This window comes from Oryx dammah, unplaced genomic scaffold, assembly GCF_014754425.2.
Source record: "Oryx dammah isolate SB20612 unplaced genomic scaffold, SCBI_Odam_1.1 HiC_scaffold_17, whole genome shotgun sequence".
Lineage (NCBI taxonomy): Eukaryota > Metazoa > Chordata > Mammalia > Artiodactyla > Bovidae > Oryx > Oryx dammah.
Genome location: NW_024070201.1, coordinates 32,318,101 through 32,329,899, shown reverse-complemented (window position 1 = coordinate 32,329,899; position 11,799 = coordinate 32,318,101).

Here is an 11,799-nt window from a genome sequence, read left to right as displayed (position 1 = left end):
TCTATGCATCTAGCTAAGGCATTTGGCTTGTCTCATAGAAAATAGGTAAGTGATGGAGATTTTAAAACACCAATTGTCTTAATCATATTGATTTAGAAAGATTAAACTTGCAGTGGCTCACATACCGTACAGTCTAGAACAAGGCCAACTGATTAAGATGCTTTTGCAAAAATCCAGGCTTGGTTCTGGCTTCAAATGCTAGATATTTGTGTCTGAAGCTCCCGATTGCCTATCCAACATCTAGCCTTCCTCATTCCTTAGGAAAGGCTGTAATATTATCAAAGAAGGGGCCACTGATGTAAGAGAGAGACATTAGATAAAGCTTTTAAGAAATCTATATTGAGATAGGTAAATCAGCTGAAGATGGGTAAATCAGCTGAAGGCAAGTGTAGAAAGCAGGCTTATGTTCCCTAAACATGTCCAGGTCCTAATCCCTGGGCTTTTGAATATATTACCTTACATGGAAAAGAAGGATTAAAGTTGCAGATAGAGTGTTGCTTATCAGCTCCATCCTAGATTATCCAGGTACACCCAATGTAATTTCATGGATCCTAAAAAGTAAAAAAGAGGGAAGAGTTCAGAGTAATGCAACATAAGAAGGACTCAACCCCAGTAGAGGAAGGGGTCCCAAACCAAGGAATGCAGTGGCCTCCAGAAGATGGAAAAGACAAGGAAATAGGTTCCCTCCTATAGGCTAGAAGGAAATGCTGCCCTTCTGACACTTTAGTGATACTCGAAAGAGACCAAGTCAGAGTTCTAGCTTATAAAACTTAAGGTAATGTGTTTATATTTTTTAAGTCACTAAATTTGAGGTAGTTTGTTACAGGAGTCATTTTTACTTTTTACTTGACCTGTGCTTCTTTCTAAATTCTGGAAAGCAGATGTGATGGTTGGAGTTCCAGCAGCCGTGTTGGACTATAAAGCAAACCAAAGCAGGAACAGTGCACGCTAAGGATGATAGACCAAAAAATTACAGAGGCTTGAGCGGCCAAGTTTTGCACTGTCAACCTCTGGATCTCTTTTAAATGAGAGAAAAACAAACCTGTGGGTACTTAAGAAACTGTAATCAGGTTCCTACTAATAGTTACACATAGTTTCTGAATAAAATAATAGTGTAGGCTGGATATCCTTATAACCCTTAAACTCAACATACTCAATCCAGTAAATATTTGAGCTAACCATATATTAGACATAATTTTCTTTCTCCAGATTTCCTGATTTCTGCTAAAGGTACCACCCTTCTTTTTTAACCCACATTAGATTGGCAAATAATTAGTTTTCTAAATATGCCTCACATTTTCCTGGTTTTGTGGCTTCAAGCCCTTGACATACCCATACCCACCCACCCACCCACCATGGTTTTCATAGCTTATTCTTTCTCGTCATTTCCCTTTAATTTCTTCCCTTTGCTTACGTTCATATTTGTTTACATGGTTATTTATTTATACTTTCATCATAAGCTCCCCCAGGGGAGGAACCATGTCCATCTCAACCACTACCCAATTTCTAGGGCCCAGATGAGTGTCAGAGTAGGGGCTCAGTAAATGTTCTTTCAATTAAATGGATGAGTGTGCTGTCATTGTAAAAACCATCATAGCTTTGCATAAAATTGTCTTAAAATTCAAGCTGAAAAAGGCATGACTGTTTCCATCAACAGCACCCTTAAATTCAAGATGAGTGCTCATTCTCATGGGAGAAGACAAACAAATAAACAAACCCACTGTACCGTGATGGCAGGGAGGCCTGGCTGTCTAAGGTCAGAGCACCAACCTTGATCGAGGGCCCCTCGTCTCTGTGTTATGGGGCCTCTCTGATCACTAGTCCATCTCTTTCGGTCAAATGAACAAGTGTCCTTCCTATTTTACTGTATGGCAGGTGATGAGATGATTTCATCTTTTCTATTAAAAAAACCTATTTTTAGCTGTGCTGAGTCTTTGTTGCTACATTGGCTCTTCTCTAGTTAGAAGAGCAGGGGCTACTCTCTAGTTGCGGTTGCGGGCTTCTTGTTGCGGCGGCTTCTCTTATTGCAGAGCGCAGGCTCTGGGGGTATGCAGGCTTCAGTATTGTGGCACACTGTGGCTCGTAGGCTCTAGAGCGCGGGCTCAACATGGCAGCCTGTGCTGGAAACTTAGTTTTCTCTGTACCAGGACAAATAAACACACTTGGAGCAGGGGGCTAAACCTTATTTTCCCCTTGGGCAAAGCCTCAACAGTTGTGGCTCACAGGCTTAGTTGCTCCACAGCGTGTGGAGTCTTCCTGGATGAGGGATCAAACCCATGTCTCCTGCATTGGCAGGCAGATTCTTTACCACTGAGCCACCAGGGACGCCCTATTACATATTTTGAAATTCCATTTCTCCTGGGCTTCATCTAACTGCTGGGAACTTTGCTGTTTGGTCGCTAAGTCATGCCTGACTCTTTGCGACCACATGGACTGTAGCCTGCCAGGCTCCTCTGCCCATGTGATTTCCCAGGCAAGAATACTGGAGTGGGTTACCGTTTCTTTTTCCAGGGGGATCTTCCTGATGCAGCGATCGAACCCATATCTCCTGCCTTCTAGGCAGATTCTTTACCACCAAGCCAGCAGGGAAGTCCATGCTGGAAACTTAGTTTGCTCTGTAACAGGGGACAAATAAACACACTTGGATCGGGTGCTAAATCTTATTTTTCCTTTAGGCAAAGCCTAAAACAAATAAAACACCCCCATCATCTCTCATAGTGAGTCTGTACTCACTCCAGACTTCCTAATTACAGGAAGGAAAATGTGTCTGAGGAAATTTTATTCATTCAACAGCAGACAAGGAGATAGTTTATGCTGCAAGGCTCTTATGTAAGGAAATACGTCCTAGCAGTTCAGTGGCTGCTAAAAATGTTACAGGTATGAAGAAGCAATGGGTTTACTCATAAGGTATACAGAAGCCCCTTGTGTTAATCCATGAAATCAATGCTAGTTAGGCAGGCTTTGTATTAGAGGCTGGGTGCATCATATTTCCCTGTACACTTAGGACATTTCTATTGCTTTTCATCCTCTGTGACGTCATTTCTTTTCAAACACAAATTGGTGTGTATTGGGTGTGTCTAGGCAAATAAGTACTTTAATTCCAAATGAATACTTAATCATATTTATAATTTGTAATTTGATAAAGCACAGAAACCCATGAATGGTACCCTGAAAATGTCAGAAGAAAAACAAAAGATATTTTATTATTATGATTACTTTAAATATAAAATACCCTTTCATTACTATGCTGTCTATATTAAGTTCTCTCTCTTCAACCCTTTTCATTTGCAGGGTAAAAATCCTGCCTTTTTGAATTGTCAGAGAAATAGTCCATTTTTACATTTTTTCAGAATCTCAGGCCTCCCATCATTAAACATGACAAAGGGATTTAGAGAAAGGGAAAGCATTGTTTGAAAATTAAAACCTTTTTTTTTTTTTTAAGTATGACCTGGGCAGCAGGACAGATTAAATCTGAATTTTGAACATATTTTAACACTGTCTACTGGTGTATAGCATTTTAGAAAGACATGATGTATAAGTTATCAGAAAGAATACATTTGGGGTAGAAATTAAAAAAAAAAAAAATTCCTGAAAGTCCAAGCATTGTCACAGTGTGTTCTGATATACAGATGACCTTTATTCTAATCTGGGTTTGGAAGCTTCATCTGGAAAGGCCTTTACACTGGCGTTTAAGACGTGGTGTTCTTTAGAAAAAAAGCAATTTCTCTTTTCTCCAGGGGAACTGCAGTTTAGGACAGGCACAGAGCTGGGAACACAACCAAGGGCAGAAAAAAAAATTCACCTTCATGTTCTATTTGTCAAACTGACCTGCAGGTCATAACCTGAAAGTTTATGGATCGGTGAGGCCTTGTCTCTGCATAAGCGTGTTTTCTGGACTTTGGCTGGAGCTAAATTCCTGACTTCTGAAAGCGGAGTGGGTGTGGACTTCCAGCAGGAATAGCCAGTGGGAAGGAAGTAATATTCATTAAGTGTGTCTCATGCAAGCCGTGCGGGGCTAAGCATGCTCAGTGTAAATTCTCCTGTAGGCTGTCAAGCTATGTTTGAACCCGGTCCAGAATCCTGGATTTACTTTTTTTTTTTTCCACGAGGAAGAATGCTCGATTAGACTGCATTTTGCCCTGCTTTTCTCTCTCTCTCTCTTCCCTTTCTTTCTTTCTCTTTCTTGTCTCTCTCTTTTCTTCCTGCCAGAAGATTGGAAACAATATCTTTTTCCGATCAGTTCAGTAATACAATGTCCTTCAGTGTTCACACGAGCATTTCAGTGGAGAAGAAAAGAAACTTTGCTACCTGGGAACAGAAGACTACTTAGGTCTGCTAATAAAGTCCTTAGGACTTCTGGAGCCAGGAGTTAAACTTTTCTCAACTGTTAAGGTAATCTACAGCAAATTTAATTGCCTTTTCAAGTAAGTGGGTGTACATCAAAAAAAAAATTTTTTTCCACACAAAAAGTATGTTTTTCATATGTTGGAGCGATTTTCCAAACACAGGGAAGATATATCTTTTGGTTCATTTGCATTTGAAAGAACCTCTTTTTTTTTGTATTAGAGGTTCTCTCTCTCTACCGCAAATTATGTGTTTTTCAAACAAATATTGTGGTAAGCTGATGTAGCCATGATGGTCTTGAATGTGGATGTGTTCTGTATTATATTAATTCTTGGCGTGGGTTGGTTTGGTGAAAGTTATTGCTTTTGTTGCTGCCAAAGATGAAAGAGAGTTTGTTTTCCGTTGCTGTTGTTTTTGGAACTTTTGGTGGGCTTTGAGGCTGCACTGGGAGCCCCTTAGAGAGAGGAGAGCCACCTCTTTCTATGTTTAATGTGCATTTTTTTGTAATGTTCAACTCTAATGTTGAGAAAAGGGGAAAGGAGTACAGATTTTATTTTAGAATTAGTGTAGGAGTGGAACTTTTTTTTAAAAATATAGTTTTGGAGGGAAAGAGTATTTAGAAAGGCAGAAACAGGTTTGTAATGAAGGAATTAAAATCAAGACCTTCTCGGTGAAAATAAGAAGTAAATGCAAAAATATTGCCTGCTATATGCTCACTGATTTTGGTTAATAATTTTACTTTCTTAATTAAAAAAGGGCAGATCAGACTTGAATATCAATGGATGACACAGAAAACTCAGATTAGAGAGCTGCTGGGATCTCAAAAATAGCAAGTTGGCAAAGGCAGCCCCTTTAAAACATCCGAGGACTGAGGTTATGAAACCACATGGCTTCACATAGGAACAGTGCATCCTGGGCTAAAGCAGCTTAATTTTATTCAAGAATTTTAAGAGTAAAAGGGGGATTTATTTCTTTTCAAAAAAAGAACAGCCCGACAGGGATTATTGATCAGTCAGGGATTAAATATTTGCTGGAATACAAAGCATCACATATTATCAATGTGTAAATCAGACTAGCCAGCTATTCAGGGGATGTAAATGAAAAGAGCACAGTTTCATAGGAAATCAAATGCATTCGCACCTCTGCCCTTCATTCTCCATCTTTATGTCCCACGAAAGGATGATAGAGTTGGGGCAGCATATGAAATAAGACTTTAGTTGATGGGCTGACCTTGTTCTTTTAACTTCTGTCCATCTGTTCTCACTGGGCAGTTGAAGCAGTGAGCACACTCAGAGGGAAGGGACCTCAGGGAGACAAGGACGAAGAAGCCAGACCCCACCAGGGCCGTGATCTGCTCGCTCCCCATCCTGCGATTTTGACATAAGTAGAGGAGCTAAGTGGATGCATCTCAATCCACTTTCTTCGGCTCTCGGGGTTTTGATTTAGTACCATTGCTGCCATTCTGCACCTGCCTCTGTTTTTCATAAGTAAAAGCCTCTCCAATGCATAGATGGTGGTTTATTTGATATAGATCGATCCCCAAGGAGATGGCCAAAGTAATTCAGGCTTGATTTGGTTTTTCCTTTCTTTCCTAACATGTGGTGTAGAGCTTGATGGGTTTAATTGAAACAACAAATCCTTTCTGGGATGTGAGAGCACAGTTTTCCATGAAAGTGTGTGTGTGTGTACGCGTGCACACCACCTGTGAGGCTTTGCATGGCTGATGGCATTTGTCTGGACTCAAGGACCCTCTCACTGTCTTGCCTCTGTCTGTGTTAAGAGAGAGGAAACACACGTTCTGGAGCATTCTATACCTCTTTTTTTTCCTGACTCCCCTGCATCCCTCTGCAACTTTGTTCCCCTTTTCATGGCCTGTGTTCTAAAGAATAGTATGGAAACCTATTGAGGCACAAAGGAAAATGAAAGGGTATGCACAGAGGCAGAGAACAAACAAAGACAGGCCTCTTCATGTTCACATCTGGATAAAATTTAGACTGTGACAAGGGAGAGTGAGTGGGAGGAAAAAAGAAAAAGTGTGACATCACATTGAAAAAAATGCATATAATTGACTTTCTAGAGGTTTTCTTGTCTCAAATGCTATGAGTGTTTCTGTATCCTGCCCACACCCTACCTTCTGGGCTTGGGGAAGGCAAGCATCATATCCTTATTTCACAGTGAAGCCTAGTGGCTCATCCAGAGCAGTGGCCAAGTTAGAACCAGCAGCAGAGCCCTCAAGGTCCGGTTCAAGACTCTACATACGCAATAATCAAGAGCAATCTGGGCTGAGTTTCTGTATCTTGGAGTCAGTTTCCCCACTCACTCTCTGACATTTTAGATGGTGGTAGTTATTTTGTGCAACAATTTCTCTAGCTGAATCCCTTACTAGGATGGTTTCTTAACTTGGAGAAGTGCTTGCAAATCTTTCAGGGATCTTTTGCCTCTTTCTTTTTATCTTACCTTCAACACTACTCATTACAAGAGATCAGGCCAGTGTTGACATTTTCCTTTGACAAATGATGAACATCAAAAGATTGAATGACTTGCTACCTGAGGTCAGGAAGAGGATGGGAGTTCAGGTTGCCCAACTCAGAATCTGAAGTTCTAGACCATCCTGAATATAGATGGGACCCTCTAGGCTTCCTGAGGTGTAGGGATAATACAATAGGAGGAGTTCCATGATTCATGAATGTAAGATGAGTGGTAGTGCCAGGAACTTTATTGTTAGTCCCGTGGTAAAGGAGAAAATTCAGGCTGGAAAAGTTATGTACATTACCCACAGTCACACTCAGGGCATTGGGGAGCTAGCTTTGAATCCTGACTGTGGGACCTTTAGGTATGTGCAGTATGGAGTAATGACAAAGCACATGGCCTTCTAAAATTATCCTATTTGTTTATTTTTGTCTGTGCTGGCTTTTTGTTGCTGTGTGGGGCTTTCTTTAGTTGCAGTTCACAGGCTTCTCGTTGCGGTGGCACCTTGTGGAGCACAGACTCTAGGGCTCAGTAGTTGCGGTGCATGGGCTGAGTTTGTGTCACAGGCCTTAGCGTGCACAGACTTTTCTGAGTTTCTTTGTGTCTCTTGTTTCCTTGTATGTAGATTGGGGGTATCTAGCACAGGGTTGGCCATCAGGATTATATGAGATGATGCTTCATGCAGAGTAAACCTTCCAGTGTTTTGAACGATGCATGCTCTCATTGTTGTTTGTGTTCTGTTTTACCCAAGCTAAATGTCAGCTCTTCTGATTGGGATTCCCAATCCCTGGTGGCTCAGAAGGTAAAAAATCTGCCTGCAGTGCAGGAGACCTGGGTTCGATTCCTGGCAACCCACTCCAGTATTCTCACTTGGAAAATTCCACGGGTAGAGGAGTCTTGTTGGCTACAGTCCACAGGGTTGCAAAGAGTCAGATAGGACTGAACAACTAACATTTTCCCTTTCAATCAGCTCTTAGCTCAACTCCTAGGTCTTCAGGTTGGTTGTGATGGTGAGTTAGCATCATCAGATGAGTTAGGCATGTTGACTGAAAACTCAAACTGTGCTGAATGGCCCAAGGAGATAACTGAGATAAGAGCAGGGGTCTCCTTGGTCTCTGTTCAGGGACAGGCTGGAGGGAGGTCATTGTCTAAGAGGACCAGTGCTGTTGGGTAACATCTAGTTATCTCTGAGGGCCTTCAAGTGCAGGCTCCTAGCATGGGAGGAATCTTCTATGAAGGGAAGAATGGATAGTTTGAGTTATTCTCAGACCATGGGTCTGGTAGGTATAGACAAATGAGGGAAGGCACACATACAGGCAAGCCATAGAATTGTCATGAGTTTGTTTTTCTTGGCCCTTCTGAACAGCACCAACTTGGCTGTTTACACTGATGGATTATCTGGACCCTGAAGCTCCTGGGATTACCCTTGGCATTGTGTTATCAAGAACTCAAGGGCTTGTTTCTGACCCAGCCAATGCTTTCTCATTGAGTATTCTCTGGATAGAGAAATGTAAATTCACCATCATGGCATGCATGCCTGCTCATTTGTGTCCAACGTTTTGCAACCCCATGGACTGTAGCCCGCCAGAACCAGGCAAGAATACTGGAGTGGATTGCCATTTTCTTCTCCAGGGGTTCTTCCTGACCCAGGGATCAAACCCACACCCCCTGCATCACCTGCATTGCACACAGATTCTTTACCACTGAGCCTGGGAAGCACCAAGTCTACCATCACAGGGCTGCAAAATGCAATGGAGGGCAGGGCCATTTCCCTCAGAACATGTTCAGTCTAGCTGAATAGATGGTGCATGTAAAGGAAAGCACAGACTAACAAAACAGGTATGGAGAAGCAGAAGCATGAAGCACGCTGCAGGAGCAGTGGAGGATGAGCAGAGGTGTAATCCTCTTAAGTTCTTTAGTTGTGTTCTCCTTCAGTTGCCTTGCCATGGCCTTCAGCCACTTGTCCTTGCTGGGAAGGGAAGGTCACTCCCAGGGGATGGGGTAGCTGGGTCTCAATTTCTTGAGCATCTGTTACGTACCCAACACTAGATTTTGTTTTACTAACAGTCTTCGAAGTTCAGAATATCCATGGGAAGCTTAAAGAGGAGGAAATCTGCCCTGAGGGGAGAAGTATATGTTGGTCCTCTGTATCTGCATGTTCGGCATCCTCAGTTTCAACCAACCAGGGATTGTCTGCCAGGGTCAACTATTCCACCCTATTGTACATAAGGCTTAAACATGTGTGGAGTTTTTTTTAAAAAATAATAGTCAGTTTTGCGGCTGTGCTGGCTCTTAGTTGCAGCTTGCAGGACGTTTTAGTTGCAGCATGTGAACTCTTGGTTGCTACATGCAGGGTCTTAGTTCTCCTACCAGGGATTAAACCCATGCCACTACATTGGGAGTGCAGAGTCTTAGCCACTGGACCAACAGGGAAGTCTCCATGTGTGGATTTTGGTACCTGTGGGAAGGTGGGGATTCCGGGAACCGATATCCTGTGGATACCCAGGGCCAGCTACACGTGGCAGAAAGGGTTCATGTAATTGAACAACTGAGCATACTTCGTCTTGTGTAATCGGAAAGCGCCCACAAAGCATTTTAGGTGGAAAAAAGATGCCTGTGGTCCAGTAGACTTGGTTATTGAGTAGTGCTTCTCCAAGCTTCTTAGATGGAGGATATCTGTTTCTTGTCTAATTCTGGATCCATCACATGAGTTGTCCAGAGTTGGTCAAGTCTGGTCCCAGGAAGAGATAGTGCTTCATGCTGTATGCACTGCCTGCCTTTGGGGAGCTGTTGAACAACAGATAGAAACTATCCCCCACCCCCTGCCTTTTGAGGTGAACCCAAGAGGAGGTTGGAGAAGGCAATGGCAACCCACTCCAGTACTCTTGCCTGGCAAATCCCATGGATGGAGGAGCCTGGTAGGCTGTAGTCCGTGGGGTTGCTAAGAGTTGGACATGACTGAGAGGCTTCACTTTCACTTTTCACTTTCATGCATTGGAGAAGGAAATGGCAACCCAGTCCAGTGTTCTTGCCTGGAGAATCCCAGGGACGGGGGAGCCTGGTGGGCTGCTGTCTCTGGGGTCGCACAGAGTCGGACACGACTGAAGCAATGCAGCAGCAGCAGCCCTGCCTATAGTTAGATCCTTAAAATTTTGCAGCTTCAGAAATGAAGACCTCAGTCATTATTAGGTAGTATCATGTAGTTTAAAAACAGGACATGACTGGGATTTGGGTCCTGACCCTGAAATCTTCCAGCTGTGTGACTTTGAGTCAATTATTTCACTTCACAGTGCCTCAGTTTTTACATCTGAAAAGTGGAATGTAAGCAGGAATTCCTTCAGGTGGGAAGATCAAAGGTTAAAGTGATTTAGAAAAATGTAGGCTGCTACATAAGCATCTCTTTTACACCTATCCCCTGGCTGTTATCTCAGAGTTCTAGTGTTTCACATTTTTGCTTCTAAAAAGCCTTTCTACCTCACTTACTTAAATGGTAGGTGGCATGATTAACAGAGCTAGACGAACTGCTTTGAATCAGAGGTCTAAAAACTATTTTTTTAAACAACAATGAAATAGAGTTGACATACAACATTGCATTAATTTCAGGTGTACAACATAGTGATTTGACATTTATATACATTGTGATATGATCACCATGCCAAGTCTACTTACCATTTGTTACCATTTAAAGTTATTATATTATTGACTATATTCCCTATCCTGCATATTACTTTCTCATGAATTATTTATTTTGTAACTGGAACTTTGTGCCTCTTATTCCCCTTCACGTATTTCACCCATACCCCAACCCCTCTCTTCTCTGGAAATCACCAGTTCTTGGTATCTGTGAGGCTCTTTCTGTTTTCTTTGTTTATTTATTTTTTGTTTTTTTAGATTACTTATGTAAGTGAAATCATCTGATATTTACTTTGTCTTACTTCACTTAGTATAATACCCTCTAGATCCATCCACGTTGTCGCAAATGGCGAAATTTCCTTCTTTTTTATGGCTGAATTGTATTCCGTGTGTGTGTGTATCTCACATTTTCTTTGTCCATTCATCTATTGACGGACATTTTGTTTCCTTCTCCTGAAGTCTCTTTAATTGCCCAAATTAACTTTACGTTTCCTAAATTAGTGGAAGACAAAAGACTTTGAAAGGACAGGAAGACTGTATAGAAAATGTAGCCAGAACAACATTTGTTTGAGCATAAGAAGTTTCTGTATGCAAACTAGAAATTAACAAGTCAGCGTACCAGACAAATTGTTGACACATGCATATTTACCCCAAACTCTCTGAGAAGATGGGAGAACCACTACATCCATTAGGATGGCTACTTTTAAAAAAATGACAAGTGTTGGCAAGGATGTGGAGAAATTGGAACCATGTGCACTTTTGGTAGAAATGTGAAATGGTTCAGCTGCTGTGGAAAACACTATGGCAGTTTCTCAAAAAGTTAAACACAGAATTACCATTGTTGTTGTTTAATCACTAAGTCATAATTGACTCTTTTGCGATCTCATGGACTGTAGCCTGCCAGGCTCTTCTGTCCATGGGATTTTCCAGGCAAGAATACTGGAGTGGGTTGCCATTTCCCTTTCCAGGGGATCTTCCCAACCCAGGGATTAAACCCACGTCTCCTGCATTGGCAGGCAGGTTCTTTACCACTGAGCCACTAGGGCAGCTCTAGAATTACCATATGATACAGCAACTCCACTTCTCAGTGTATAACCAAAATAAGTAAAAGCAGGATCTCAAAGAGATATTTGTATAGCCATGTTCATAGCAGTTTTATTCACAGGAGCCAAATGGTGGAGGCAACCCAAGTGACCATCAACAGATGAGTGGATAAACAAAACACAGTATATACACACAATAGAATATTATTCAATCTAAAAAAAAGGTGGAAATTCTGACACATGCTACCGCATGGATGAACCTTGAAGACATTATGCTAAGTGAAACAAATCAGACATAGAAAGACCAATA